This window comes from Condylura cristata, unplaced genomic scaffold (assembly GCF_000260355.1).
Source record: "Condylura cristata isolate star-nosed mole 26May11 unplaced genomic scaffold, ConCri1.0 scaffold00007, whole genome shotgun sequence".
Lineage (NCBI taxonomy): Eukaryota > Metazoa > Chordata > Mammalia > Eulipotyphla > Talpidae > Condylura > Condylura cristata.
Window position 1 is genome coordinate 27948766 of NW_004567108.1, and position 16271 is coordinate 27965036.

General features: G+C 36.1%; 1 protein-coding gene across 1 annotated transcript in view; it reads left to right on the forward strand.

The window, feature by feature from the left end:
* The first annotated feature begins 849 nt into the window (after nucleotides 1-849).
* The window catches only part of MEF2C (myocyte enhancer factor 2C), a 164975-nt gene continuing 149553 nt past the window's right edge, over nucleotides 850-16271 (forward strand). The window contains exon 1 of the mRNA XM_012721836.1: nucleotides 850-931. The gene's annotated coding sequence lies outside the window, so the exon portion shown is untranslated. The remainder of the gene's footprint in view (nucleotides 932-16271) is intronic.

The window sequence follows — 16271 nt, forward strand, 5'->3', positions numbered from 1 at the left end:
TTCCTTCCAAGGGAATTTTTCTCAAATCACCATAAAGAAATCAATCTAAAAAATGCAAGTGAAGGATATATGTCCTTACGTGAATCAAAAGATAAGAAAATACTAGCTTTCGCTGCCTTTTTAAATGTTGTAGTGAAATCCTAGATTCCCACTCGTTTTGTACTTACGAGCAAACACTTTTGACATTCAGACTCTCACAGCAACATGCCTTCTAATTTTGGTATCGTGATTAATCCTTCCTATGTGATAAGTTTTAAGCTTCTAATATTTCTTTGGCTCAAGAAGAACAAATGAGTTACAGCAAGAATGGCAACTAACTTGAATGTTTAACACAGTTGAAGAACCTGACATGAAGAGTGTGTAATGTTTCCATTAAAAAGTTTCCAGTCACAATTAATTGAGCAAAAACGTGTGTTGTTCCAAGATTATTCTTGGAAACGTAATTTGAAAGTTTGTGTGAAAATAAAGAAACTGACTTTGTTGCCATATGAAAGCAATTCCATTTTTTAGGAACGATCTTTGGATAGACTTCCGATTTGATATTTTCCATTTGAACTAGCAGCTTAGGGGCTTGGGAAGGGGGAGGGGGGTAGCGATTCTGTGTTCTTTTGCCAGCACTGACAAAGGTCTGGTTGTCAGTGATACCTTTACAGCTAAATTTACTCCAGAGTGACAGCAACAGGTGCTCCTCGGCCTGCCAGACACTTGTGCACAGGGATCACGCATCTTACGGCTTCACGATCAAGGGGGGAAAGCCTGGGTCTTCATAGAAAAGGAGAGGAGACAAACGCAGCCCAAACTGGGGGGTTTCTCTTCAAAGCCAGCTGGTCTGGCTTTATTCTACAGGAATTTTTTTACCTGTCAGTTTGGACAACAAAGCCCTCAGCAGGTGCTGACGGGTACAACTTCCTGGAGAAGCAGAAAGGCACTGGTGAGTTTCAATGGCCAAAATATATTTTTTTAATCTCTAAAAGTTGATTTTGTTATCTTGGAAGAGGCATTGCTGAGGTACCTACTTTCAGAAAGCTGATGAGACCATTGGAATCAGAGCCAACTAACTCAACAGCGGGTCTGCCTGGTGTAGAGAGTGTTGTTATCCTTTGACAATTTTTATATATTAAAAAAAGTGTTTTAAAGAAAATGCTTATATTTTTAATCTTCATCTTTTCCGTTATTGATTTCAACATATGAAAGGTGGAGAATTAATTACCTATATCATACACTATTTAAACACATAACAATCATGTTACCGCTTTTAATTGTCATCAGTCTGAATGAAATGCTCTTTTTCAGTAAATCTCCAAATAAATGTGTGAAGTGGTACATGCTCTTTCAGGATGTTTCATGTATTATATTTTGTGTGTGTGCAGAAATATGAGAGAGAACTTTTATTTTAAATGCATTTTAAAGTATGTGTCAGAATACTCTATAATAAAATATAACAACCTTTTTTCATTACTTCACAAAGAGTTTCTTTAGGCAATAATCTTTGGGATAAACAACAAGGACAATACAAAAGTATGTTTTTACGTCACTGATTTCCAAAATTAGTACATTTGTATATTTGGTATTTTTATTTTGTGAATTCAAAAGTTTGGGCAAAAATATTTTTTTCAGAATAGGCTTTAATTAATGCAAAACATTGAAAAATGAGACCACATGTTAGGACATATTTTTAAAAAGTGATTCTATTTCAAGGACTCATTTTTTTAACTATGCTTCACAGCATTTCTCTACAAATTGTTGTATTATAGCAAATTGAAAACATTTATTTAAGCAAGTAAGGAGCTCAAAGCTAGAGACTATAGATAGTAAACATATGAAACCATTTTAATAACCAAATTCCATATTCACAAGCAACATGGGCTAATGAATGTAAAAGACACACAGCATACATTGATCAAGACTGCTATAAATTATTATGCATAAAATCAATTTACTGGGCTGTGGGGGGTAGAATGGGTACTTATGAAAAGTAAGGCTCTTACCAATATAAATTACTAATTCTATGAAGCAATTGTTTTATTCTGATGATCCCATAAATAATTTTCAATCTACATACTTAATACATCATTGTATAGTGGGAAAAAATAAGATCTCTTTTTCAAAAATCACTACATACATAAAAACAACTTTCAAATGAATGATGACACAGATATGCCACATATGTAAAATTATCATATTCTTTTAGACTGATTTAATTATTTTTAGGACTATGAAATATTTATGACTTAAAGTATTACCAGAAATTGTCCACCCAACAAAAGTATTTAGTATTTTAAAAACACAATCTTATCAATATTTTAATAAATCCATATTTTTTTAACTTAAAGCCCAAACTGATTTTCACTATAAATTACGAAATGACTCAAATAAGGAATATTTTACTTTTAAAAAAGAAATCGTTTGTGATTCATACAACTATTTCCATGTGAGATTTTGACATACTGCATTATATTGACCTTGGCAGGTAGGTAAAAGTAGCAACTAAAAGTCCTTTAAGTAACTGCATTAGTCTCTTAAGGAGTGAGTATGTAGTCCATGCATTTTATAATATTTTATATGTGTTTGGTTAGTTAAGTACTATATTCTTGAAGTCAATACACTCACTTTTAAAGATGATGACTCAGTCCCATAAAACAGAAAATACATATTCTAAAGTCAGCTTCAAAGTGATATTTGTTAAGCTTTTATGTGTATGATTATTGACTATAATTATTACACTGTTTGTCACTAACACTCAACATAAGCAATGCATAAGTTTCCCCAAACTAGTTTTTTATAATTCTTGTGAATTATTAAGTATAACTGAACCTATTAGAAGCAATGTAAATATGGTCCAAATATTTCTAAGTAACTAAAATTTGCAATTTTAGTTATACCCTGAATTGTGGATTTAATCTAAATTTTTTTTTTAATTTTTTAAAAGAAACTTCAATTACTAGTTTGCTATGCAGCAACATATTTGTCCTTTTTTTTTTAAGATTTATTTATTTATGCATACAGAACTGGGTATAAACCAGAGGTGCAGGAGTGACTTTCATGTTAGGAAATAACCTATGCCAACACCCTCAATGTATGGAGAAGTTTCCTTTTGATAAGTCTTAGAAATTATGGCTTAAAGGTTGCGCTGGTTTATATGTACCCAAAAATATTAGTTTTAAAATATATGCATTTTAATATATTTGTAATATATATTCATATTTTGAGGACAGTTTATTTAAAGTGGAGAAAAATCATTCTCCTATTTCAGGCATGAAAAACAATTTGTTTACCTTATATATTAATAGGGAAACACTTGATTCTCCTGGCAAGTAATTCAATAAATTATATCATGAATATCAATGTATTTAATTTCAGGCAAAAAAGTTTCCAGCTAAAATGGCTTACTTGTAAGTATTTAAAGAAACAGAAATATTTTGGCAGCTTTACATATATCTCTTCATTGACCTATCATCTGACTGACAGCTGTCAACTGTCTGTGGGCCAATGTAACCCAAGATAAAAATTATGTATTACTCATCCCTGTTGATAATACCTGGTGCCAGGAAGTTTTCAAATAGGAATAACTGTAGACTATAGATACAAGGAAGTAAGTGGAGAATCATTTCAACCACCTATCATTCTCTGATTTCTTTTCCCTCCTTTTTCTTCATTATCTCAAGTCTCTTCACATCCACATCTCATGGACTTAAGGAGTTAATTTCCTAAAAGAACTTCAGATGTACGTAAAAAAAGGGGGCCACGAAAATACTGGACAGTCAGATAATGAAGTTCACAAATTTCTTTCAATCAAGTCTTTGGAGCTTCTGAAATCTTTGAATTGTGGGAAGGAGCCTTTGAATTTTCAACCTCTCATTTTAAAGAAAATGAAAGGGAAGTACAAAAAGGAAACTTAGTCAAAGTTAAGAACATGAGGATATAGATTCAGATTTGAGTCCATCTTTCAACTTCATATTCAGTGATTGCTTTTCTATTGTTTTAAACATGTGGAGTATCAAATATAAGTTCTTTTTTAAAACACACAGAACATTCGTGTGAGCTACATTCATTTAGAGAATTGCCTTCAGTCACCAAAATTAACACCTTAGTTAGAGAAATAAGTATTTTAATCAGAGCATAGTTAAATGTAGCATTAAAAGAAGAATGTAAACATTTTTAAAACTGTGGTATGAATTATTTTTTAAATTCTCTTTACCATTTAAAGTGATTTAAACCTGAAAAAATATTGATGTATATAATAGCAGAAATACAAAGTCATCAATACAAATTACATATTTGGATGATGAATGTAAAAATCGAAAGTTTACTGAGTTTACCAAAGCATAAACATATATGTAACACAAGTCCCGAACATATTTAATAGTTCATATAACTGACTCTACAACTAACTAGCTTACATTATATACTAATCCTAAATTCTCATCTGGGCCTGAAAAATAATAATCGTTTTGGTGAAATCTACCAGATCTGAATTTAAGATAATTTATCTCAACTCTGGCTTTTGAAGCATTATTTGCCTGTGGAAGCATTTGTTTTAAACCCAAACATATAAATGAACAAAAAAGAAATAGGAGGCCTAATATATTAGTAAGGAATGTAGGAAACTGCAGACAAGGTTTCCTTGCAAGGGATTGGCCTAAAATAATATCCAACAGTTCAAAGACACCATTTAGCTACTAAATTATATATCTAAATTTACAAATGTATTTGCTTATTCCATTACATTTAGTTCAAATCAACATTAGTCATTAATCAGCAAACCATTTAACAATATGCAATAACTATGCAAATCAATTGCAAGCAAAATAATCAGTAAATAATATCCATTTCAGCAATTGTGAAAGACAGGGGTGTCAAAGTAAATATGCAAAAATCACAAGACTTTCAACTAAATCCAATCATCTCTCTGCTTTTCAAGTTTTAGCAAATAAAAGTAACTTGTGCCTCATCTGGTTATAAGTGTTTTCGCTTTAGAGTAGAGGAGAGCTGTCCAAAGAGCATCCAAGCAGAAGTAGGAAGCTTTGAATGGTAGTCTCTGTTTCAGTGCTTAGTCATTTTGTGACTAGAAACACGTCATGTAACCCCTGTGAGGTTGAGTCTCTGCGGGGCTATGTTTAAATCATAGGAAAGAAAGTCTGGTTATTCAAATAGGTGTTCCCCTGCTTCATGTGAAGTCTCAATATTGCTGGCATGCCCTGCCCTGTCCTTACTGTTATACAAAGCCCACAATACAAGCATTCCAAATAATCAGAACGGACACAGCAAAATTCTAGCCAGTGAACTCAGTGGGTAAGCCAAAATTGCTATGGGATTCCCTGCCTACCAAATGGTCATATTTTTCCCAGTTGGCTATCCTGGTAAGAAAACATGAAAGATCTCACTTCCCAAATTACAGTATCACATGTAGCCTTGAACATTTCCATATGTACCATAAGGCCAAATTGATAGGTCTTTTAAAAGGCTTACTTTTATAAAGTGGGTAAAAAAATTTAAAGCAGAAAAAGGATTCATTACACACTTCTCTATGTCAACATGCAAACAAGTTTGTTCATATCAGAAAAAAAAAATGGAGCAGAAAATAGGCATACCAGAGTATTTTTTTAAATGTGGATTTAAGAGAGGTTATATGTCAGCAGTTGGGTATGAAGGAAGGTTAAAATGCTGGGAATAAGAATCATTGTGTTACCCGGAATGATAATGTTGTGAAGGGACTCCCTTATGACTGCTTGGCAAGCAGACAGGGAATTAAGGAATGTCATACTGAGCATTTGTATCAATTGAAAGTCTCTGCAGTAAGAAGCTGCCTTTCTCAAGTGATCGTGAATAGTGTCAGTCCTAGTTGCTAGAACCGAGGCCCACAAGTCTCTGGAAGCCACTGAAGCACAGCTGTGGGCTGTAGGTTAGTTGTTACTAGCAACAGAGCTTCTGCATCTGAAACCCATTTTACAGACTTTTGTTGAGATAGCAGGATCCAAAGAACATATCCCATCCAAAAGAAAAAGATGAGCATTACCTTTTAGATGAGTACAGGTGGAGAATTGTCAGAAATTTGAATTAGGATCCCATATTGTTTAATCAGTTCTCGAATGACAATGGGCAAGAATATTTTGGTTGTGTCTTTGCTGCTATTTAACATCTTAAACCAAAACAGGCAGGTTTTTAAATTTTTATTTATTTTTCTTAATTTTTAAATTTAAGTTACATCATTGTTAAGTTTCTTATTTTAATCTTTCATTCTTATTGTTTTGAAAGGTATTCTCTAATTGAAAAGTTCCCTCTTGTTAAGATTAATTGCAAGGACAGGAATCAATAGGAGAAAGATAAGGGTATAGAATTAGGAATTTGTAGAGTCCTTACCCTTACCTCAGGCTGTGGTTTGCAAACAAAAGGTATAAATACTGGAAGAGCTACTAATAGTTAAAATGCAGATTTCTGGGAGGGTAACTCAGCTGCCTGAGTTGGGGCCCAGGAACCTGGGTGATTCTGAAATACCCTGAAGAACCCCTCTGTTCAGCATTGTTCACCTCCTCATAAGAACCTTCTCTTTAAGAAAAAAAAAAAATAGATTCTCTCATTCTACAGTAGCAAGAAAATGAGCACTTAGTGATCCCAGATCCTGAGAGAACAAAGGAAGCATATGATATAGCCACAGACATGACTTGTCCATTTTCAATTATTGTCTTACACAATTGTTCTTAAGTAGTAAACAATAAACAGTCGAGTAGTTTGGCTTTTTTTTTTTAAATTATTTTTGTGTTGGTAAATGCTAAGTTTCATCCAATGCTAGTGATTTGACAAAAGTTATTTTCAAGTTCTGCTGTTTAAGGCAATAATAATACAGTTTTACATATGAAAAGGGACTTCAACAGACTTTTCAGGAATGTCAAAAAAATGCTCATTATGAGAAGTGTATATGCACACACATTCAAGTTTTAGAATATTCAATTTATCATCTCTGACTTAGGAAGTGTAAAAGGTGACAGGCTGGTGATAATGTTAGGCAGACCACAGGCTTTATCCTGTGTTTGAGTTACTTTGTGGCCATAGACTTCACAGACAACAATCTCGCAGCTACATTTGGGTGAGGGAAGAATGTGGATGGATGAACAGAAATCCTTCCTACATACTAGAGCAACAGTACAGCACATGCTTTATTTGTTGTGAGCTAAATACCATTGTAATCAGAGAGCAATTATGGTAATTAATAACAAAGATAATCACAGAAACTTGTATGACCCTATTGTCTATAACATAGATCACCAATGGCTTGTTAATAAGCTCTGATGTTAGCAGTATTTTATTTTGAGGTGAATCAGATCAATAGAAAAGACTAAAAATATCCTCTGAATCTGAAACAGAAAATGTAACTTTCCAAAGCAGTTTTTAAAAATCTTGCTAATAACCAGTTGTGTGCGTGTGTATACATGCACATGCCTGTGACTTACTGAGGTTAGAACTGAATAGAAGAAATTCACAAATAAAATTCATGAGATGGAGCAGAAATGACAAAGGAAGGAAAGAGAGCTAGGAGAGGGCAAAATGGAAAAAAGGAAGGAAATGGAAAAAATGAGGTAAACCTATCAATTGGCTAATCCATTGTCACTCAAGGGTCAAAAGGAACAAGAAAAGCACTGTGTGTTTCTGACTTGCCACTCTTTTACTGAGAATTATTTTTCTTCATTTCTGAATCTCTTGAGTGTGAATAATTTTTATGTAAAATGAATTCCATTTGATATGGGTATTCCATATTTACAGCTATAATACAATGCCAGGGAAGATTTGTGTGCCTGTCTCTGCTTTATCAGTGATTTCAGAGGGGAGAGATTTATTAGGAGGTGTTTTGCTCTCCAACCCTTAGCCAACCTATCCAAATTCTTCTCCTCGTGGAAGAAGCAACCAATATTTTCATCACAGGGTTCTTACATACTCTTCAAGATTTTACTGGAGAAATAATCACTAATCACATCTCCACTGATTTGGGGGAGGCAGATGGGAATACACATAGGGTGAGCTATGGCCTGTCTCTTGTATGATAGCAACCAGGTTATCCACTGGGCTCACCCTGTGTGTACTCCCATCTGCCTCCCCCAAATCATCGGAGATGTGATTAGTGATTATTTCTCCAGTAACATCTTGAAGAGTATATAAGAACCCTGTGATGTAAATATTGACAAAGAGGAACTAGAAAAGAAGACTCAGACTACGTACATTATAGTTTTAAAAATAATAAGCACACAATTTTTCAAAGATCGCATTATTTGACTGATGCAGAATCTTCTTCCAACCCTGAACTTTTCAAAGTCAGATTTCTTCAAGGGTCAGCCAGGTTTCCCATTGACTTGAGCCAAGGCTTACCTATATGTGTCAGCCAATCATGTGGCTGTGGATGGCAGAGACCAGGCATATGTTGATTTGCTCCTCCCTGAGCAGTAGGGAATATGTGAAAATTGTGTAATCTTGGATCCTACTTTGGGTTATGAACTTCCTTCAGAAAACTTTGGAAGAGAAGATCATTTAAAGAAGTAACATGTTGATACCATGTCATGTAGTAAGTTGTTGGAGTGGACAGATCAGATGTGATAGCTCACAGTAGAGAGAATTCTGGACATAAAGAGGCTGCTGAGGAATGAAAGGACCTTGTAGGTCATGTCAGTGAAAGACCACGAGGAGACAGTGGCACTCAATAAAGAGCTACTATTGATTTTTAAAATTGCTGCTGGGTGAGTGGCTCGTGCCAGAGTGAAAGAAGGACATGTTGAAGGTGAGTTTAGGGGAGGAGGTGATAGAGAGGCAAGCCTCAACAACCTTACAATTTTACCTATACCACACAGATAATATTGATTTGAAAGAATTTAAAACCTCAGACTTAATAAGAAGCCACACTAATTCTATATGGTTATGCTGAGGTTCCTTAAATTTAAGTGTAAGATTATGAAATCAATAAGCAATTTAGAACTTGTCTGATATAACTAAAAAATAAAATCTTGGAGCCTTACTCTGAGCAAATAGATTATACTTATTTTCATAGGTCAAAAAATTATATATGAATGTAGAAAAAGTATCTTTGAAAAGAATATTACAATTTTTACCACCACCCCTAGCTACCTGTTCCAAAATAGAACATTCCTAAGAACTTCTGTGACACAAAGTAAAGAAACAATTGCCAGTAATTTACGTGGGAAAATTTTTAAGCACTCCTGGGCCCAAAATTAATCTCCCAATAACACATAAAGCCTAAAATCATACTAACATACAGTAAAAGTAGGAATGAGATGATCCATTCACAGGCTTTATAAAATAGTTCTCAGGGAAGGAACTTAACAGTGCCACCTTGCTAATCCAGTTTCCCTCTGCTTCTAGAATGAGCTACTACAAAATAAGTGTTGAACACTATTTCCCTTTTCACCTTTTGTCGTATTTGAAAACCCCTTTGCAATTTCTTTTGGTTCACGACAACAGGTACTTACCCATGAATTTCATAAAAGGAAAGTGACATATAAAGAACTTTCATAAAGTAAGGGATAGCTGTATATGAACACTAATAATAAATTGGCAATCTCAGCTATAAGACTTCTTGGTATAATATACAATTGGTTTAATCAACAAATGATCAGAAACATTTCATGTTTATTTCAAATACAAAATGTTCTATTATGTAATAAAAACAGCTTTGAGGCATGGAACTTGATAAAGCATATCTCCTAAAATATTATTGTGAGTTGTTTTCTAGTAATATGGGATAGTTCTTGAAAGTAAAATAATGTAAGGATAGCCAACATATTTTGAGCTAAACAGATATGGAAGTATAATTTCATACTTTCCTCTCAGCAAAATTGTCATCATAAGTACATGTGTCTCTTTCACCACTTTATAGTAAGGGAACTTAGAAAATTAGTCAACCTGGATGGGGTCTCCCATTTACCATTTCCTGCCTGTTGTACATTCTTTGAAACAACATTACTATTCATATATAATATACAACTACTAATTAGTAAGACAATCTTTTAAAAAATTTTTCAGAACTTTTGTGAGTGCTACTACACTAAAATGTCTCCCTCAAATTTGCACATTCACATCAGGGATACACACTTGAATTGTGATTGTGATTAGCATCAATTGATAAACCAGACATCAAATAATGTGTTGCTCATAATCACATAATAGTTTCTCAGGACCCTTGTATATTATATTTAGATTTACTTTTGGTAGCAAATTCATCCTTAATGTGAATGATTTGCATTAAGGACAATCAGACTGTCCTGAAACTGCATAGTAAATTCTAAGATTTCTATAGAAATTGATGTATTGGCAACTTTACTGAACGAAGCAATGAGCCTCTTAAGTGTGTAAATTTAGAGGATAACACACCGTATATTTCTGAAATGTTTTCTGATGGGAAGAGATCAACTATTTCATCTCCTAACTCCATATTCCTTAGGCATGAATACAAAGTGTATGTACATAGAAGCAGAATATCATTGTAGCTCAGGGCATATATTGCAAATAAACCTTGTTCCTTATTCTTTGGCACTCACAAGCTATATGACCCTGAGCAGGTAAAGCCACCTCTCTTTACTTTTTAAAATCTGTAAAAATGGGGGGCAACAGTAGTAGTTATCTAAAAGGTTGTTGTTCGGATAAAAAGAAGTAAAGTGTGGGCCCTCCCTGGTGGCGCAGTGGATTAAAGCATAGCACAAAGAAGCATAAGCCACTTCCACATGAGTTCGATCCCCGCCTGCCTGGAGGTGACCACATGGCTGGGCAGACCTCTCCTGACCCACCCTCTGCTCCCCTCAGCAGTGTACTTCATCGATCTGCCTGTTCTGCTCCCCAGTCTGTCTCTGGTGAATCCTCTCACCCTCTGCATCTCTGGCCTGTACCCCAGTTCTGTACGAATGAATAAATAAATAAATCTGTTGTTTTTTTTTAAAAAAAAAAAGAAGTAAAGTGTATTATGAGCTAATGCAATATAATTAAATAAATTAAAGTTACTACACAATTCTGACAAATAATAGGGTCCATTAAATGTTAGCACTTTGAATTTACTTATTTCAATTCACATTCTAATAGGATAGCATTAATTTTGCACTAGGCAAATATTGTTGTATTATAAACAGGAATATTACTAATTTAAAAATATATAACTATAAATTTAGTTTTAAAAAGTCTGTAGGAAATCAGGTCTGCTGATTTGGATCTCTGACTCAGTGAATTATAATACACTGGTAATACATTGATTTTAATCACAGACTTAAATTTCAAAGTTTTATTGCATTTTACTTTTTAATCCTCACCATATTCCAAAATGACTTAGAATGAATAAAAATTAATTTTCTCTCTTCCCCGTGAATTGAAATATGGGTATAATTATAATTATTTACCTCCTTTAAATCTAGTTGCATTAAATCATATAAATTATGCTTCACATTGCCTTTTAGAAAAAATAAAATTTTACATTTCCTTTTTTGGCTTAAAATTTTAGGTTATAAGTAAAATATTTTAGAAATAACTTTAGTTCTCTGCTATTTGGAGATTTACTTAGAAAAAAATAGAGGAAACAAGGTATATTTACATTGTGTTCACTTTATTTTGTGTCTTCTAGACTTCTGTGTCTTAACGTGACATTCTTAATAAGAAGAGTTATTAAGAGTATCAGGATAAATTGTGTATTCTCTGTGTCTTTTTATTTCCTATAACACATACTTATATTAATCATGAAATCGATAGGAATCATAAATATTCCACACAGGACTTTATTAAAACCCAATATACAAAATGAAAAAGTCTATGACTTCTATTTTTCAAGAAATGGCAAATAGTTCCCTAGACTTCGCTTGCAATGTTGGCTCTTATACAACGCAGAACCACATCTAGATCCCTCTTAACCAGCAAGTCTCTACTGGCTGCCCCTTCCCAACAGACTTCTGTCTACCCCACTGCCATAGGCAGTTGAAAATGACATCAGAAGATAATCTGAGCAGGCTCTGCTCTAAAGAATTCAACTAGCAAGAGACTGAAGATATCCATGTCTTTTTGGCTGACAAGAGCATTCCAAGGGTCAACCAGGGTGAAAAGAGGATGAATTTGGGAGTGGTTTCCAAGGCTTTTTCACAACTAAGCAGATAATAAGTATAAGGAAGCATTCCTGCAGAAAAGGGGTGGGGGTGGGGGGACACAAAGGAAACTAGTGATACCAGACATGTGATCTATGAATAGAAAATAAGGTAACCCTTCAACTGGGGTATTTTAGGATTGAAGTGATCTCTACTTTTTAAAGGTCAAACTCTAAAACAGTTCTCATCCTGAAGCAATTCCCATTTCTTTAACTACCTACCTTTACTTTTCTAGCTGTGACAATCCTAGTATGAGTAAATATGGAAATAATTAGTATAAAAGGAGTTTTTGTATGAGACCATAAGAATGGCTAGATTTCACTGTAATTTTCTACTTTTCCAGCTACCTACCAGGCAGCTCGTTTAATTCAAACTGTTAAGGTTAGCACATTACGCCCCACATTTTAAAGATGAGGAAATTGAGGCACAAGCAGTTCAATAACTTAAGCATAATCATACAGTTACCACAGAAAGGCAGCCAGCAGTTGGTCACCTAACCTCTTCCAACTCAGACCAGCCTTTTCAGTAAGTAGTCACTTATGGAGAGGATGAGCTCTTGAAACATGCCTGCAGGCACTTGAACAATTGAAACTTTTCCTTTTAGGTTATTAAATTTCAGAGAATGGGAGGCAGAACTTTTCCTCCCATGAACTACATGTAGATGATAAGCTAATACAAGAAATTAAAAAAATCAAATATGGATCAGCTCAGGGGAAGTCCAAACTTTTTAAAAACACTTTGTTGTTACTGTTTTTAAATTATCATTCATGAGCACTTACCTGAAATTTAGGGGTCTTTCACTAAGGGTTAAGTTAAATGTTAATTAACATAAGTGACCAGAATTTATACCAACATTTTACTCCCTCATATTGTAAACAATATAAGGGATAACCATGACCAGAGGATAATGTATCAAAATTAGAAAGTTTATGCTTTCTCTTTAAATCTTTATGATGTGTTCTGTTGCCTTGTATGTCTCAAATAGCATAATTTGTAATTAAGCTCTGTTCATGTTTTTAACCTTACTGGTCACATTCTGCCCTAGTGAGATCAATCTAAGGCATAATCAGTATATGTCAGAATATTTTTATCCAATTTAGGAAAGATTATGTTTTACTAACAATTCTTCCAGACCTTAAAACCTTAAAAGTGCTTTATAGCACTATTCTAACTTTAAAAGGATAATCCCATTTCCTCAGATTTTTATAAGTATAAAGAAGTACAGTGATGTACCAATTAATCTCTTTTAAAGATATATATGTATATGTGTGTGTGTGTGTGTGCACTACCAATATAGTATATGTTTTTACTTTGGGGGCTGTGTTATTCCCCCATATACTTTACTCTTTACTGAATCGAATTTCCTGGAGGAATGCTTAAAAGTACTTTCTCCTATGAAAGGGGACTGCTGTCTAAAATCTGGCAGGTCATCTTTCTATAGAGTAAATTTGCCTATGCCTGCCAGACAAGGTGCTCATGTTTGGCACAAGTTCTAGATAGGACTCTATCTTTCCAAATTTATGGCAGGGGAGGTGAGAGATTCTCCTAACTTTTCTGAACCTTTCCTTCCCTGAAAAATTAGGCGCTTGTCTTAATTTTTTTTTAAGCCATTTTCAACAAGAAGATACTGAAATTCTGACTTTAAAGCTTTTTATACTGGCACCCAAAAATGCAAAAGCCAATTGTTTCCTAAAGTTTAGCTAGTATCAATAATAAAGAAGGTTTTTTTTCTTTTAACCAGTATTCATTTCTAGCTGTAGAGCAGCACATTCCAATAGAACTCATGTAAGGAAGCCAAGTTCAGCATCTCCCTGTCAAATCAGGTATATACTAGCGGCCTATGGCTACTGAGCACCTGAAATGTGACTAGTCTGAGGGACTGAGTTTTAAATTTTCTTTAATTTTAATTAACTCAAAAAAAGAAATATACGGCCTCACTAGCACATTAGTAACTGCATACCTGGAGAACATGACAAGAGAAACATTTTACACCTTTGTTTTATTCAGCCAAGTACTCCACAGAGTCTTCGAAGTCCCCTTGCCAGGCACAGAGCCTTGGTACAGCGCCACAGACAGATCAAATAACAGCACAGGCATTTGCCTTTCGTGACAGCATTTTTGCAAGAGATCTCTGCACTGCTTTGTGAGCTAACACATTAAAGGGGGTGGACATGGAAAGGAAGTTTTTTGGTTTTGGTGTGTCTGTTCTTTGCTTAGTATTCCATTTCTCCTTGTAGTGTTGTGGCCTTTCCTTGCTAAGAAGCGCACAAATCCAGAGCGGCTTAAATACTAAAGCCAGTGTTGCCCCTTAGTTTTGGGAAGAATTCGGTCGACCTGAGAGCTTGAGCTACAAAATCCGTGTCAGGACCCCGTCCTCTCCTATAGGTCTATCAGATGGAAAATGCAGGCCAGTAGGCTCTAGACGGGGGCGGCAGCTCAACTTGCACGACCCACGCTCGCCCTGCGAGGCTGGCAAAATGCTCAGAGCAGCCCTGGCAGCCTGCGCCGCCGGACGCGCACCGCGTGCCAGCGCTTTGTGCACTGCGCGTTGACTCCGCGCTCATCCCCCGCTTTCTGGGGTTGTCTTTCGCCAACCTAAGGGAAATATCCCCAACATCCCCACGGCGGATCAGCGGGGCAACTTCCCTGGCGCCGCCAACCGCGCGTTTCTAACGCCGACCCTTTGCCGCCGCTGCGCCCTTCGCCAATCCCCAGAGGCCACGTTGCGGCCTCTTAGCCAAACCACGGCCGTTTTCCCCCAAACCGTGACATTCCCCTTCTAGACCTGGAACATCCCCTCCCGCCGGGTGCTTAGACAGTTAAGCCCCTCCTCCCCGCGTCCAGGCCTGGAGGCCCCCAAAGAGGGCCTTTGCCCGCCTCCTCCTATCCCGGGCGCACGCACGTGGCGCGCTCACCCCCTTACTAGCTGCCTGGGAGCTCTCGAAACACTCCCGGGAGGAGCCCCCGCCCCCTCAGCTCCCGAGGCTCAGAGTGAAGTGGGTGCGGGGGTGGGGGTTGAGGGGAAGTAGGGGGGTGGGAGTGGAGACAGGCAGATAGAGGAGTATATCGGTGGTGAGAGCAGAGTTCTAGGGGAGGACAGACGATAACTGGATGGCGTTGCGGTTGTTGCACCTCTTCTGAACGCCTCGCCAGCGCAGATTCACTTTCCACACCAATCACCCGAAGAGATTGTTGCTGCCTGCGATCAATAATAACTGTGAGGAGTGAGCTGCTGAAACCAGAGGCGTCCCCTGTCTGGGTCTTTAAGGGGCTTTCCGATTGAATATCAGCCCTCTGCTTTCCAGACAAAGAAGTGGGCACCAAAACGCAAGACAAGAGTTTTAACACCCACCCCATCCCAATCCTGGGTAAAGATCTTTAAAAATTAAAGGGCACACATAGAAGTATCTAGAAGAAAGAGTTAAATGGGGAAGTGTGAAAATCCATTCTTTGAATTGAAGGTTTCTGTGATATTTCAAGAAATGGAATAGAATCAATGTTCCAATGACCATTTCACAATTTTGTAAGTAAAGGTAAAGTCCATTAAATTTAGCCATGCATGTGGGTACTTTTTTAAACAGCTACACTTTCGCAAGCAAATTACGGATCAAGCCTTATTTGGGCATGCTGATACAGGAAAAGGAAGAAATGTATCATAATTTGTAGTGGCATTTTAAAAAGCCTTAACATATCTTCCAGACATTATTTCACAGAGATTGCATTTCTGTAAGGTGAAAAGGCCCTGGGAGATGTGTATTATGATTCCCACTTAGCAGACTGTAAAGCCAAGATGAGCTGAAAGAGAGGGAACTCATTGGATCACCTGGTACTGACTACCAGTCACCAGATTGAGACTAGCTGTGGCCATATCCTAAAACACTAAGTTACATGGTAAAATAAAAGTGGCCAAAATTCTTCATTTCTCCTTGAATCTGAAGCAACTTAAAAATAAAAAAATCTTAAGGATGTCAAACCAAATTAGAGGCTTTAATAAATCTTAATCACTCTTCACCATGATGGGAAGATGGATACTGCCCATCACTGGCAGATGGGTCTCAAGGTAGGGAGAACCAGGCCCAGTAGGAAGCCAAGGAAGGTTCCTCTGCATTTTCAAAACACAGAAAGCTAGTTTCAAACAGAGATTAGAACACAGGA